This window comes from Puma concolor, chromosome B1 (assembly GCF_028749965.1).
Source record: "Puma concolor isolate L17-30 chromosome B1, mPumCon1.1.hap2, whole genome shotgun sequence".
Lineage (NCBI taxonomy): Eukaryota > Metazoa > Chordata > Mammalia > Carnivora > Felidae > Puma > Puma concolor.
In genome coordinates this window covers 116,465,662-116,478,239 of record NC_141670.1, presented here as the reverse complement: position 1 = coordinate 116,478,239, position 12,578 = coordinate 116,465,662, and the positions used below count along the sequence as shown (strand labels likewise).

The window sequence follows — 12,578 nt, the reverse complement described above, 5'->3', positions numbered from 1 at the left end:
CTTTGTAGAAATACAGCTAACAGATGAAGGAAAGATGGAATTATAATATCACCATTTTGTACCTTCTAATGAAATAATGTATAAAGACAATGCTGCTCATGGCTGCTAACATCATGACAATAAAGGACATCAGAACTTTTTTGCCTCCTGATGACACTTTGCCTCCTGTGGTATTAATGCCCCTTACATTCAACCCTGATTCTAATCAAGCCTTCAGATCTGATTACCAGTTTACAGTTAATGCAGAGGAAAGATGTAAAATCACCATAAATGCAAGCAGCCAAATCCAAACTGTGGAAATCTCTACATAAGGACCTGATTCTTCAATAATTAAATTAAAAGGAGAAGGAAAAAAAAAAAACAAATGAAGAACTGAAGATTAAAAGAAAACTTGAGAGGTATTAAGCAATTGAACCATGTGAAACTTATTTCATGACTGACTCACATAGAGAAGAATTTTTAATGTACACAGCAATAGAGGAAATTTGAAGAGTACCTGGATTCTTGGTAGTAAAGAGTTACATTTTTTGGTGATAATAACATTGTTATATTTTTTAAGGGAGTAATTTTAGAGTTACATATTGAAGGATTTATCAGTGAAATGGCAATGCCACAAGTATTCAGAATTAAAATGAGGCTCTTGGAAATTAAAAACAAGATAACAGAAATGGAAGAAAAGGTGAAGATAGCTTCCAGAATGCAGAGCAAAATCCCCAAAAAATAGAAATAGAATTTTTAAAAGAATAGTCCAGGAAATCCAACATCCACATATTAGAAATTCCAGAAAGAGAAAAATCATAGGAGGAAATAACTAAGTAAATCATTAAACAAAATTTTCTAGAAGTGAAGGACTGGAGTCTTTCCCTGAATGTCCAGCTCAAAAGATAGAAATTGAATGTACAATGCATAGTACTGTTGCCTGGAAATCCTACAAACTTCGAAGGAGAAGGACAGTTCAAAAACAAAGAATCAGGAGTGAAAATGAATTGAAGGTACTAAGAAAAACACAGAGAGCTGGAAGATAAATAGAACAATACCTTCAGAGTTCCAAAAGAAAGGCATTTCCCACCTAGAATTTGGAATTATCATACACCCTTTCTCAAGGAAATATTGGAGGATGTGCTCCACCTAATGGAAAGAGGGCATTCAGAAAATAGATGTTTCCACACAGGAAACAGTCAAAAGGAATTCCCAGATTTATGGTGAAGGAAGATCTGAGAATGACTGCCATGTACCAGGTCTAGAGGATAATTAGTCAGAAGGCTCTCCAAGAAGTCAGAAGGCCCTTGGAGAGCCTAGTTTAGGAAGATAAAATTAATATAGCATCTGATGGGAATGACCATACTGAAAATGATTCAGACAACTGACAAGGAGTTTGTGGTTGTATTAGTAATAACTGCTTAGAAAAGTAAGTCATCAAAAAGGAGAAATTTATCACAGCCTTTCTGTACAAACTGTATTTCAGAGTAATCAAATAGCTGATGAGGAAAGGTTCATACTGATAGAATTCTAGTTAATAAATGCAGAAGGAATGTTGGCATTTAAAAATCACCATTTTAAGCACCTGATGAGGCAATTAACATAGGCAATAATCATTAGTGTCTGCTAAAAGTATTAGGTGGAAGACAGTGTGATGGTTTATTTTGTGTGTCAACCCGAATGGGTTCACAGGGTGCCCAGATATTTGGTTAAACATTATTCTGGGTGACTCTGTGAGGTTACTGCTGGATGAGATTAACATTTGAATCAGTAGACTAAGTAGATTGCTGTCCATAAAGTGGGTGGGCCTCATCTAATCAGTTGAAGGCCTGATTAGACTAAAAAGATGACTCTTCTGCAAGTAAGAGGGAACTCCTGCCTTACTTCCTTGATTAAGACATTGGTCTTTTCCTGCCTTCAGATTCGAACTGAAACATTGGCTCTTGGGTCTCAAGCCTGCTATCCTTCAGACTGGAACTTATGCCATCAGCTCTTCTGATTCTCAGGCTTTGGGATTTGGAGTGGAACTATACCATCAGCTCTCCTGGATCTCCAGCTTGCTAACTGCAGATCTTAGGACTTCTCATCCTCCATGACCACGTGAGTCAATTCCTTATAGTAAATCTCTATCTATCTATACTATTGGTTCTGTTTGTCTGGAAAACCCTGACTAATACAGGCAGGAAAGGGAATTTTATAATGGAGGGATCAGGCTGGTACCATCTGCACCCACTTATCAATTTTAGCATCTTCTAAAACTGGGACACCAGACATCATGTACCTTAAAATGTGATATAACAGGAAATACTCAGCACTAATTATCTTAGTTTGTGTTGTTTAAGAAGCAGGACATGGAAAGAAGGATTTGAGTACACATTATTTATTTGGGAGGTGAGTCCAAGAAACACCATTGGTGAATGGGAACATGATACATGAAGGAAGTCAATAAAGCAGCCATTGTGAGTAACTCAGTTTAATCCCACTGAGTAACTCTAAGAAACAGTGTTGAACACATGCTTCAAAATATATTACCCAAGAGGAGAGAGCTGGGGAGTCATTATTCAAGGATGCCGCCTAGGGAGAAGAGTGTTCATCCCTTGGAATTTTGGATTGCAATGCCCATAGGTAGAGAGGGCACTGGTCCCAAAGAAAGCTTTCATGCAAAGAAATGGAGGTATATTCACATGTGGAAGTCAAGATGATATTTTCTACAATAGCAAGGGCTGAGGGAATATGCATGCAGCACCAGAAGTATTTGCTATAACCATTTAATGAAGTATTCCTTAAAAAAAAAAAAAAAAGCATGGGTGCATTTCTCTACTTTTTCTTTTTCACATAAGAGGATACTTATTTTTAAGAAGAGAAGAAAAATAAAGAACTCTACAAAGAAAGCCACACACACACACACACACACACACACACACACACACACGAAGAAAGAGAAAAAAAGAAACTATCTCCAGAGTACTACTATCATGGTGGAAAGGAAGAATGGTAATAGTTTTACTACTTGGCTAAGCTTTAAATCACACATACTTGGTGATAATAATATAAACTATGAATAAAACCTTAACAAAATTGCAGTATCACCACATGGAGTGGTTAAGGGAGTGAAAGAAGTGTGTGTGTGTGTGTGTGTGTGTGTGTGTGCGCGCGCGCATGTGTGCCAGAAGAAAGAGGGATAGATAAATCTTCATTTTCTATGGTGTGAAACCAATAGATACTGCTTAAAACATAAAGACCAAGAATAGCAATACACCTATTATTTCAAGATATGGAGATACGTACCAAGAGATTTACCTGAAAGATTTAAGAGTCTCTAGGGCAGGAAAATTGGGGGAAGAGAGGAAGATGACCAGGGGTTTGCTCTTTGTCTTAAAATTCCTTATAGCATTATTTGGCTCTAAACTATTTGGATATATAATTTTGACATAGACATACAAAAAAATTTTTTAAGACTGAATTAGAGGTCAAATGAAGTGAGCATGTGGGAACAGCCCTTAAGATGTTTGGCTTAGGGGCACCTGGGTGGCTCAGTCAGTTAAGCCTCTGACTCTTGATTTCAGCTCAGGTCAAGATCTCATGGTTGGTGAGTTTGAGCCCTGCATCAGGCTCTGCACTGACAGCATGGAGCCTGCTTAGGATTCTCTCTCCACCCCACCCCCCTCTGTCTCTGCCTCTTCTCTCTCTCTTTCTCTCTCTCAAAATAAATAAATTTTAAAAAAAATGTTTGGCTTAAAAAAGAAGAGAAATGAGACATAGCTGAAAGACAATACAGAATCAAGGTAGGATATTTAAAAAAAAAAAAAAAAAAGGCTAACCCAGAGCAAATTGTATGCTGATGAGAATGACCCAACACAGAACAAAGGTGACTGATGGATGGAAGCCCTTGGGGGTTGGAATCCAGGGCACAAGTGAAGATGGGCCTTTGACAGGGAGTAGGTAATTCCTGCAAAATACAGTAAAAGGAGAAGATAGGCACAGATGCCAACCCATTGTATAGGAGGTGGAAGATGAGGGACTTTCCACTGAGGGACTTTATTCTCTCAGGTAAATATGAGGCAAAGCCATTAGCAAGAGAGGACCCATACTCTGAGGACTACTGCTCTAAATAATGAATGTGCATTCCTAGATATCTGAGATACTGTCCCTCGTAACCTTGAATATTCCAAAAGTCATTCAAAACTGAGAAGAGCAAAGCAAATATTTTAATCTAAACCAAAGAGCTATAAAACTTGGGAAACCCAGAGCAAAGTGTATTTTAACCCTTTCAGGTACTCCCAGTAAAAGGGTAATAGTTAACATAAGCTTGGTGATACCATCACTTACCTCACTAGTATTGGAGCATCAGTCTCAGTAGGTCATCTGGGATAAACAGAATTTAAAAGTTGCTGCACAAGTGGGGCACCTGGGTGGCTCAGTTGGTTAAACATCCAACTCTTGATTTTGGCTCAGGTCATGATCTCACGGTTTCTAGTTCAAGCCCCATGTCAGGCTCTGTGCTGACAGCTCAGAGCCTGGGGCCTGCTTCAGATTCTATGTCTCCCTTTCTCTCTCTGTCTCTCCCTGCCTTGTGCTCACTCTCTCTCTCTCAAAACGTAGGTAAATAAATATTTAAAAAATGTTTTTTAAGTTGCTGCACAAGCCAAAGGCAATGTGCAGTAGGATCTTATTCACCCTCCACGCTTCCTATTGTTAGTTAAATCCCCACCCGTTTCTCAGCAATTTGGAAGCAGGCCAGGATATTTTATTTCTGTCTGGAAGGAATCACTGCAGATTCTGGAAAATTCTCTTCCTCCTACTTACTACAAGTCTCTGGGGCTTGCCAAGAGATCAGTTTGTAGACAAGTTACCTCTCTAGTCGAGGCAGTTCCATTTCTTCACATTTTGCGTTATGTGGGGAAGATACATGAAGGTATGTAAGGCATATCTTCTCCACCAGGGGGATTTGATTGAATAAAGAACAAGATAAGAGGGGTGCCTGGGTGGCTCAGTTGATTAAGCATCTGACTTTGGCTCAGGTCATGATCTTGTGGTTCATGAGTTTGAGCCCTGCATAGGGCTCTGTGCTGACATCTCAGAGCCTGAAACCTGCTTCGGATTCTGTGTCTCCTTGTCTCTCTGCCCCTCCCCTACTTGCACTCTGTCTCTCTCTCTCTCTCAAATATAAACATTAAAAAAATTTTAAAAAGAACAAGGTAAGAGAAATAGGGCTGAAAAAAATCCCTGAAACTTCACTGATCAATTTCATCTAAAGCATTTCCTTGTGGTTATTGTCATTTGTTTCCTTAGGAAAAAAGCCCCCAAATAATAAAGTTCATAAGACCAGCTACTAAAAATTGTTATATTTTAGAATTATGGTTTGTTCATAATTCAGAGGAGATCTTTTTCACAGGGAGTGGAAATAAGTTGCTAAAATTCTAGGCTTTACTAATTAGACAGGTAAATCATGTAACTTCTGGGGTGGAGACAGGGGTGGGGAGTCAACTGGATAAACTCATCTTAAGGAATTCTTCCGGTTCTAAAATTATTCTGGGTTCTTGGGGCACCTGGGCGGCTCAGTTGGTTAAGTATCTGACTCTTGATTACAGCTCAGGTCATGATCTGACATTCATGAAATTGAGCCCCTTGTCAGGCTCCTTGCTGAGCATGGAGCCTACTTAGGATTCTCTCCCTCTGCCCTTCCCCACCTTGTGCACACTTGCTCTCTCTGTCTCACTGAAAAAAATAAAAATAAAATTATTCTATGTTCTTAATTTAGGTGTCATTTGAACCTGAGAACAATTTAATAAAAATCACAAGTTATCTTCAAGCACTTCACTATATGTGAAACTTTGTGTTAATAATTTCTGTGAAAGTAGCTGAGTAATAAGTAATGGGAAGCAGCACCAAATGCAGCATATATTCTTTTCCCTAGATTCTTACAACATAATCATGATGAAACTCATCCATGTTGTTGCGTGTATCAATAGTTTATTCCGTTTTATTGATGAGGAGTATTCCATTGTACAGTGTTATGATTTCATTAAATTAACATTTGTTAAGCAGAGCACAGGGTGCTGGATGGTGAGTTGTGGCTCAACAACAGAATACAAAAGACAGTGAAGTAAAGAAGTTTATTACTCATAGGTCCTTGAGGAAATACATGGCTCACTTGGAGGGGCCATGCTAGGCAGGGTGCAGGCAGAGAAAGAGGCAAGACTGGGTGGGGCAAGTGCCTCTATTAGGATCCCCAGGTGGAATGCTCTGGGGTTCCCAGGCTAACCCCAAACTGATCCATTCAAATCAAAGAGAGCAGGGTTTGGGTAAGCTCTGTTGGGGTGGGGTGGGGGGGTCATCTAAGTGACACATAGGGGAAAGTCCTGAGAGGTTGGGGAGACTATTGATCACAAGGGCAGTTAGGGAAGTCATATCAGGAACTTACTTTTGCTTGTGACTCTGCAGGCTATTGTCTAGGGTATATGCTTGCATGAAGGACTAGTGTCAGTTTAAGGTCCCTGCAGGTCCCTTGGGAAAACAAAATAGGTGCCAAGGCAGAATATCACGGAGTAGCTTAACTGAACTCACAACATGTATATACCATGATTTGTTTATTCATCTGTTGAAGGTAATTTCAGTTTGAGGCTATTGCAAATAAAATTGCCATGAACATTCATAGACAAGTCTTTGTGTGGACATTTGCTTTCTTTCCCCCTGGGTAAATACCTAGGAGTATCAGTATCAGGAGAATGGCTGGCATATGTTTAATTTTTTTTGAAAAACAGCTAAAACCACGTTCTAAAGTGGTTGTACAATTTTATATTCCTGCCAGCAGTGCATGAGAATTTTAGTGGCTCCACATTCTTGCCAACAGGTTGGTCTTTTTAAATTTAGTCATTGTAGGGGTGCCTGGGTGGCTCAGTCGGTGAAGCGTCTGACTTCGGCTCAGGTCATGATCTCATGGTTCGTGAGTTTGAGCCCCGCATCAGGCTCTGTGCTGACAGCTCAGAGCCTGGAGCCTGCTTCAGATTCTGTGTCTCCCTCTCTCTCTGCCCCTCCCCCACTCATGCTCTGTCTCTGTATGTCTCAGAAATAAATAAACATTAAAAAAATTAAAAAAATAAAAGGAACTGCACATAATCACTGTACTAGTTGGTAAAGTCATTCCCCATCAGGGGACAGGTTAACAATTCTGATGCTGCTGTACATGTGCAAGGGAATTAAACAAGTGGATGGCACAAAGTAGGAGCCAAGTTTCTCACCGTTGGAGTGAGATTCAGATAAACAAGAGGTGGGGGTTGGATGGGAGGAGGTAATGGATTTGGTAATGGATTCGAATGGAGACGTTGTAATAACTCAGGTTTAGTTTAATACAGATGTAGATGATTACATATAGAAATATTTATAGATATGGGCATATACATAAGTGATGTACATATGTTACTTTGCTCTGGAAGCTGAGAGGGCTCAGAAGAAACAATATCCCAGTAGCAGTGAGTATACCTAATGCCCAGATCTTGGTTTCTAACACCATTTCCAGTAAAAGGAACCAGAGTTTCTTGGAGAAATGGCTGATTCTAGGACAAGCAAAGAAGCATGTAAGATGAGCCTGGAACATCTCAGAGTGTCAGAGTGTTTTTTGTTTGTTTTTGTTTTTTGAAGTCTATTTATTTATTTTGATGGGGGGGGGGAGAGAGCGAGCAAGCAGGGGAGGGACAGAGAGAGAGGGAGGGAGAGAGAGAATCCCACGTAGGCTCCGCACTGTCAGGGCAGAGCCTAACGCAGGGGTTTAACTGACTGAGTCACCCAGGAGCCCCCAGAGTGTTTTTGAAGTACAAAAACAAAAACAAAAAAACAGCAGAATACCATATTCATGCAGGTCTGTCAAAGGAGCACAGGAGCCAAATGAAAGATCTCCCAACAGCCAAAGCTGGAAAAATTTGAGGAACAAAATAAATAAAGTAATATAGGATTATCAAAGGATAAAATAAACATCTCTGAGTCCAAACTGACAAATAAATGATTGAATATATGAATGAGTGGGGAAAGGAGACAAATCTCCCATGCAGAAGAATTCCAAATAATTTATGTAGATACTCAAATATCAAGGAGAGGGAGCATAAATTTCTACTCCTTAAATATGGGCTGTACCCCCTTCTTCTACATTATGGAAATAGAAAGCAAATGGGTAACTTCACAGTGAAGAAAACTGACAAATACTACCTCAGCCAGGTAAGCAAGATCAACATCAGCAGTGATAAATCATGTTGACAGGGTGCAGTCTTGGTATGAAGTGATGCAAATGACACTTTACCCCTGTGATCTTCCTCTGGAAACCCAAAATCCCAGTCGAATCATGAGGAAAAACATCAGGCAAATTCCATTAGACAGACAACCTACAACATACCTCACCAGTACTTCTCAAAATTGCCCAAGTCATCAAAAACAAGGCAAGTCTGAGAAACTGTAACAGCCACAAGGAACCTAAGAAGACATGAAACAACTAAACGTAATGTGGTGTCCTGGAGAGGGGCCCAGAACAGAAAAAGAAATCAGGGAAAAACCTAAAAACTAAGGAAATCCAAATAAACCAGTTAATAATAATGCATTAGTATTGATTCATTAAGTGTAACAATGTCTCATACAAAGATAAATGCTAACAATGGGGAAAGCTGAGTGTGGGGATATATGGGAACTCTGTACCACCTGTTTCATTTACCTGTAAATATAAAGCTATTTTTAAAAAAATAAAGACTATTGTGCTTGCTTCAGCAGCACATATACTAAAAAGTAAAGACTATTTATTAAAAAAAAAAAAAAAAGAATCTTGACACCCCAAAGCAAACATGTTTCTCTCTTTTGATAAATCCCCAAATGCTGGGCATCCACTGAGCTTGTCTGGACAACAGCAGGCAAATTCCGTTTATTCCTGGCATCTCAACTTTCTTCTGCCTCATGAGAATTGTGGCCATGCCCACTGAGTAACTTGCTGTTTGGATCTCCTGTCAGTATCCTACATCATCTCACTAATGTTCTAGACATGCATTTCTGTGGACATAAACTGAGTTTTCTGGGTGCTGTTCCCCACTCCTCTCCTAGTACCGTAGGGAGGGGTTGCATTTTGACTGCAACATAGCCTTAGACTAGTGGCCAGCAAACCTTTCTCCTCATTTTCCACTGTTCCCTAGAAGAACCCTGCTTTAGAAATTAGTGAAATCTGCACAATTCCAGCTTCCCTGGTGTCCATGTGCTCTTTCCTTCCACCTGCACCTTTCTCCTATAATTAATTTTCTCATTTTCCTTTCTGGTAGTCAATGGGGAAAAATAACATGTCCAGACTAGAATTTTCATCATATATTTCTGAGATTCTTTAAAGAAAAATCCTCACCTGTAGCCAGCTTCCTCTGCAGCTATTGATCAAAGAGTTTCCTACAACATTTGAAAACACTGAGCAGGTCCTTTGCCAGCTGACTCTGTCCTACCTGTCGTTGGCCCCACTGGTGGGAGCTCCTGCTGTGTTTGCATGCTTGAAAAAGGCCATGTCATACTGGCGCTTCTCCCCTGACTGTGCAATTGAACACACTGTTTTCTTATTCTGAATAAGAGAATATAGGTCTCACTCCCTGACATCATGTACTAATTAGGCTCTTTCAGATAGTAGGAAATGGAGACATGGGTGACTACCTTAGTTAACAGGGTTTTATCCTAAAGATGGGGGAAGAAAGGGAAAGAAGAGGAGCTTTCAGCAGCCACACAAATAGGATAAGAAAAAAATATAGCACCCTAGTGCTCTGGAGAATGGAAACTTATTTATTCTCTACTCCTGCTTCTACTACTTCTACCTCTACCAACTAACTGGTTTTCTCACAAACTATCCAAGTGACAGGGATCTAATTGGATCTCCTTATCACAATCCAATTTAGGCTACTCCTACTGGTAAAAGCTCCCATGCCAGGATATCTTTTAAGTTGCTGGCCAGCCTGCAGACAGGTGCCTCTAGGTCAGGTGTCTATCTGGAGTCTAATCACCTGCAACCAGGAGGTGGGGTTCTGTAGTCTAAGATACAACAATTAATTCATTAGAAAGCAGCTAGATGGGGGTTGTAGGTCTGGAAGAAACTCAGAATCATGTACTCTTCTCTTACATAATAGACCTATCTTCCCAAAGTTCCTTCTGTTGGAAACATTAATTCTTTGTAACCATCAACATGTGTTTTGTGGAAAAGGGTCCTATGATAAATCTGGTTCAACAAATATTTATAAGTGATTACTAAATGCCAGGCACAGTTCAATGCACTTAAATGTGTGGGAAATGTGGGTTAAACTAAGTTTTTATACGGCAAAATCCGAACTGGTTTTAGCATGCCATTATAAGCTCAAGAGAAGGGCTATTGTTTGCACTGTCTTTCAAATTTTTTAAACCAGGTTCTCTTTTCTGAAAAGCATTTCTTAAGCCTCAGATTACATGAAAGATACACCCTGAGAAATACTCAATTTTACAATTGAATTTCCAGAAAATGATGTTGTCAAGGGACACATGTGCTGTAGTATCTAGTCTCCACAAAGTACCTCCTCTCCCCTGAGGAACACCTCTCCTGGTATTCACCTCTTTGTGTGCTCTTCTCCCACCCTGAATCTAGGCTGACGCTATGACTCACTTTAGCTAATAGAATGTAGCAGAAGTGACTGTGTCAGTTCCAGGCTTGAGCCTGACAATTTAAGAAATCTGGCTGCCTTGCCCAAAGTCCTGCAGTATGAAGAGGCCACATGGAGAAAGAGAGGCTCTGATACTACATGGAAAAGACCAAGGAATCTGACCAACAGGGAGAACCAAAGCCCCAAATATCTGACCGCAATGGAAATATATGAGGCAAACCTCATCATTTAATCCATCCTAGCTAAAATGGCAGACATGTGAGTGAAGAAATCAACCTGGACATTCTAGTCCTAGTAGTGAAAGCCATAGCCAAATCCCAATCCACAGAATTGTGAGGCATAATAAATGGTGGTTGTTTTAAGCCACTGTTTGAAGTAGTTTGTTAGATAGGTAAACAAAAATATATAAATAATTTGAGGGCCTCTAGGGTGGTTCAGTTGGTTTTGCATCCAACTTTGGGTCAGGTCACAATCTCACGGTTCATGACTTCAAGCCTCACATCAGGCTCTATGCTGACAGCTCAGAGCTGGAGCCTACTTTGGATTCTGTGTCTCCCTCTCTCTCTCTGCCCCTCCCCCATTTGTGCACATGTGTGCTCTCTTTCTCAAAAGTAAATTTTTTAAATGTATATATAAATCATTTGAAAAATTATTGCATAAAGTTAACATATTGTGACTAAATTATATTTATAAATACAGGTATCTTTCAGAAATGACCCTTTTTAAAGAAAATACAGGTATTTATTTATAAATACTTAAAGAATTTTACTGTTTACTATAATCACTTGCCTTCTTTTAATTTTGGAAATAACCATTTTCTCAGTAAAAATTAAAAATCAAATAAAAGAAGTTTTGAAATATTTAATCACAGAAATGCCAATTTAACTGTGCATATACTTCTTGCAGTAAACAAAATTAGAATACTTTCATACAATAAGGAACTAAGAAAAAATTGAATTGAACTTGAGGCATCCATTTGTTTATAATTGGCAAATCTAATTTAAAAGCACATCTGCTCCATTTAGCCTGCAAATATCAATAGCAATTAGGGAATTATAAATTCCTAATATTAAAACAAGATCCTAATGTCAGTCAGGGAATATTATCCTTTATTTACAAGCTTGGGGACACTAATTATTTACAAAAGATAAAATGTTCAACACAATTCTCTTTCTCTCCTCCTCCTTTTCTCTTTCCTTCTTCTCTGCCACCCCCCTCATCCCCAATTCTTTTCTCCCTGATGTCCAGAATACTGAGTTGGCCACACTGGTTTGAGTGTTTGTGAGGTAAGATTCCAAGAAACCCATGCATTCATTTCAAACAAGCCAATGAGAAGCCCAGACCTTGTGTTATTATGTTGTAATAGCAGGAAATCACCCCCATCTTAGTATCCGTCCCTTTCTAGGTTGAGCAGGCTAGCAACGTAAGATGCATAGGATCCTAAAATCAGAGCTCTTCACTTCTTACATAGCAGTTGTATTCTCGGTTGACTTTACTGGACACAACTTCCAGATAGTCACGTGAAAATTATTCCATACAGATATTTTAGTAAATGAAATTCGTAAAAGCAGAGTTGTAGAATAAGAATCTAAATATTTAGGAGTAAGTTTTTGTTTTGGAATTATGAGAACACATTTCAAGATAATATGAAAATACACACTATGTCATTATGTCTAATGACAGTATGTCCAATAAAACACAGAGTTAATGTTGTTAAAGGAAAAACTGGAATAAAAGAAGGCACTGTGGTGTATCAGGGACGAATCTCTTCCCACTAATGTGTCCTAGTGCTTGCTATGTTTATGTCCTCCCAAAATTCACATGTTGAATCCTAATCTCCAAAGATGATGGTGTTAGGAGGTGGGGCCCTTAGAGATTGAGGTTATGAGGGGGGAGCCCTCATGAATGGGATTAGTGTCTTATAAAAAAGACCCCACAGAGATTGCTAGCCCCTTCCACCATGTG

General features: G+C 39.3%; 1 protein-coding gene across 1 annotated transcript in view; it reads left to right on the top strand.

The window, feature by feature from the left end:
- The first annotated feature begins 1,900 nt into the window (after nt 1-1,900).
- SGMS2 (sphingomyelin synthase 2) overlaps nt 1,901-12,578 on the top strand; it is a 172,974-nt gene continuing 162,296 nt past the window's right edge. The window contains exon 1 of the mRNA XM_086704448.1: nt 1,901-2,079. The gene's annotated coding sequence lies outside the window, so the exon portion shown is untranslated. The remainder of the gene's footprint in view (nt 2,080-12,578) is intronic.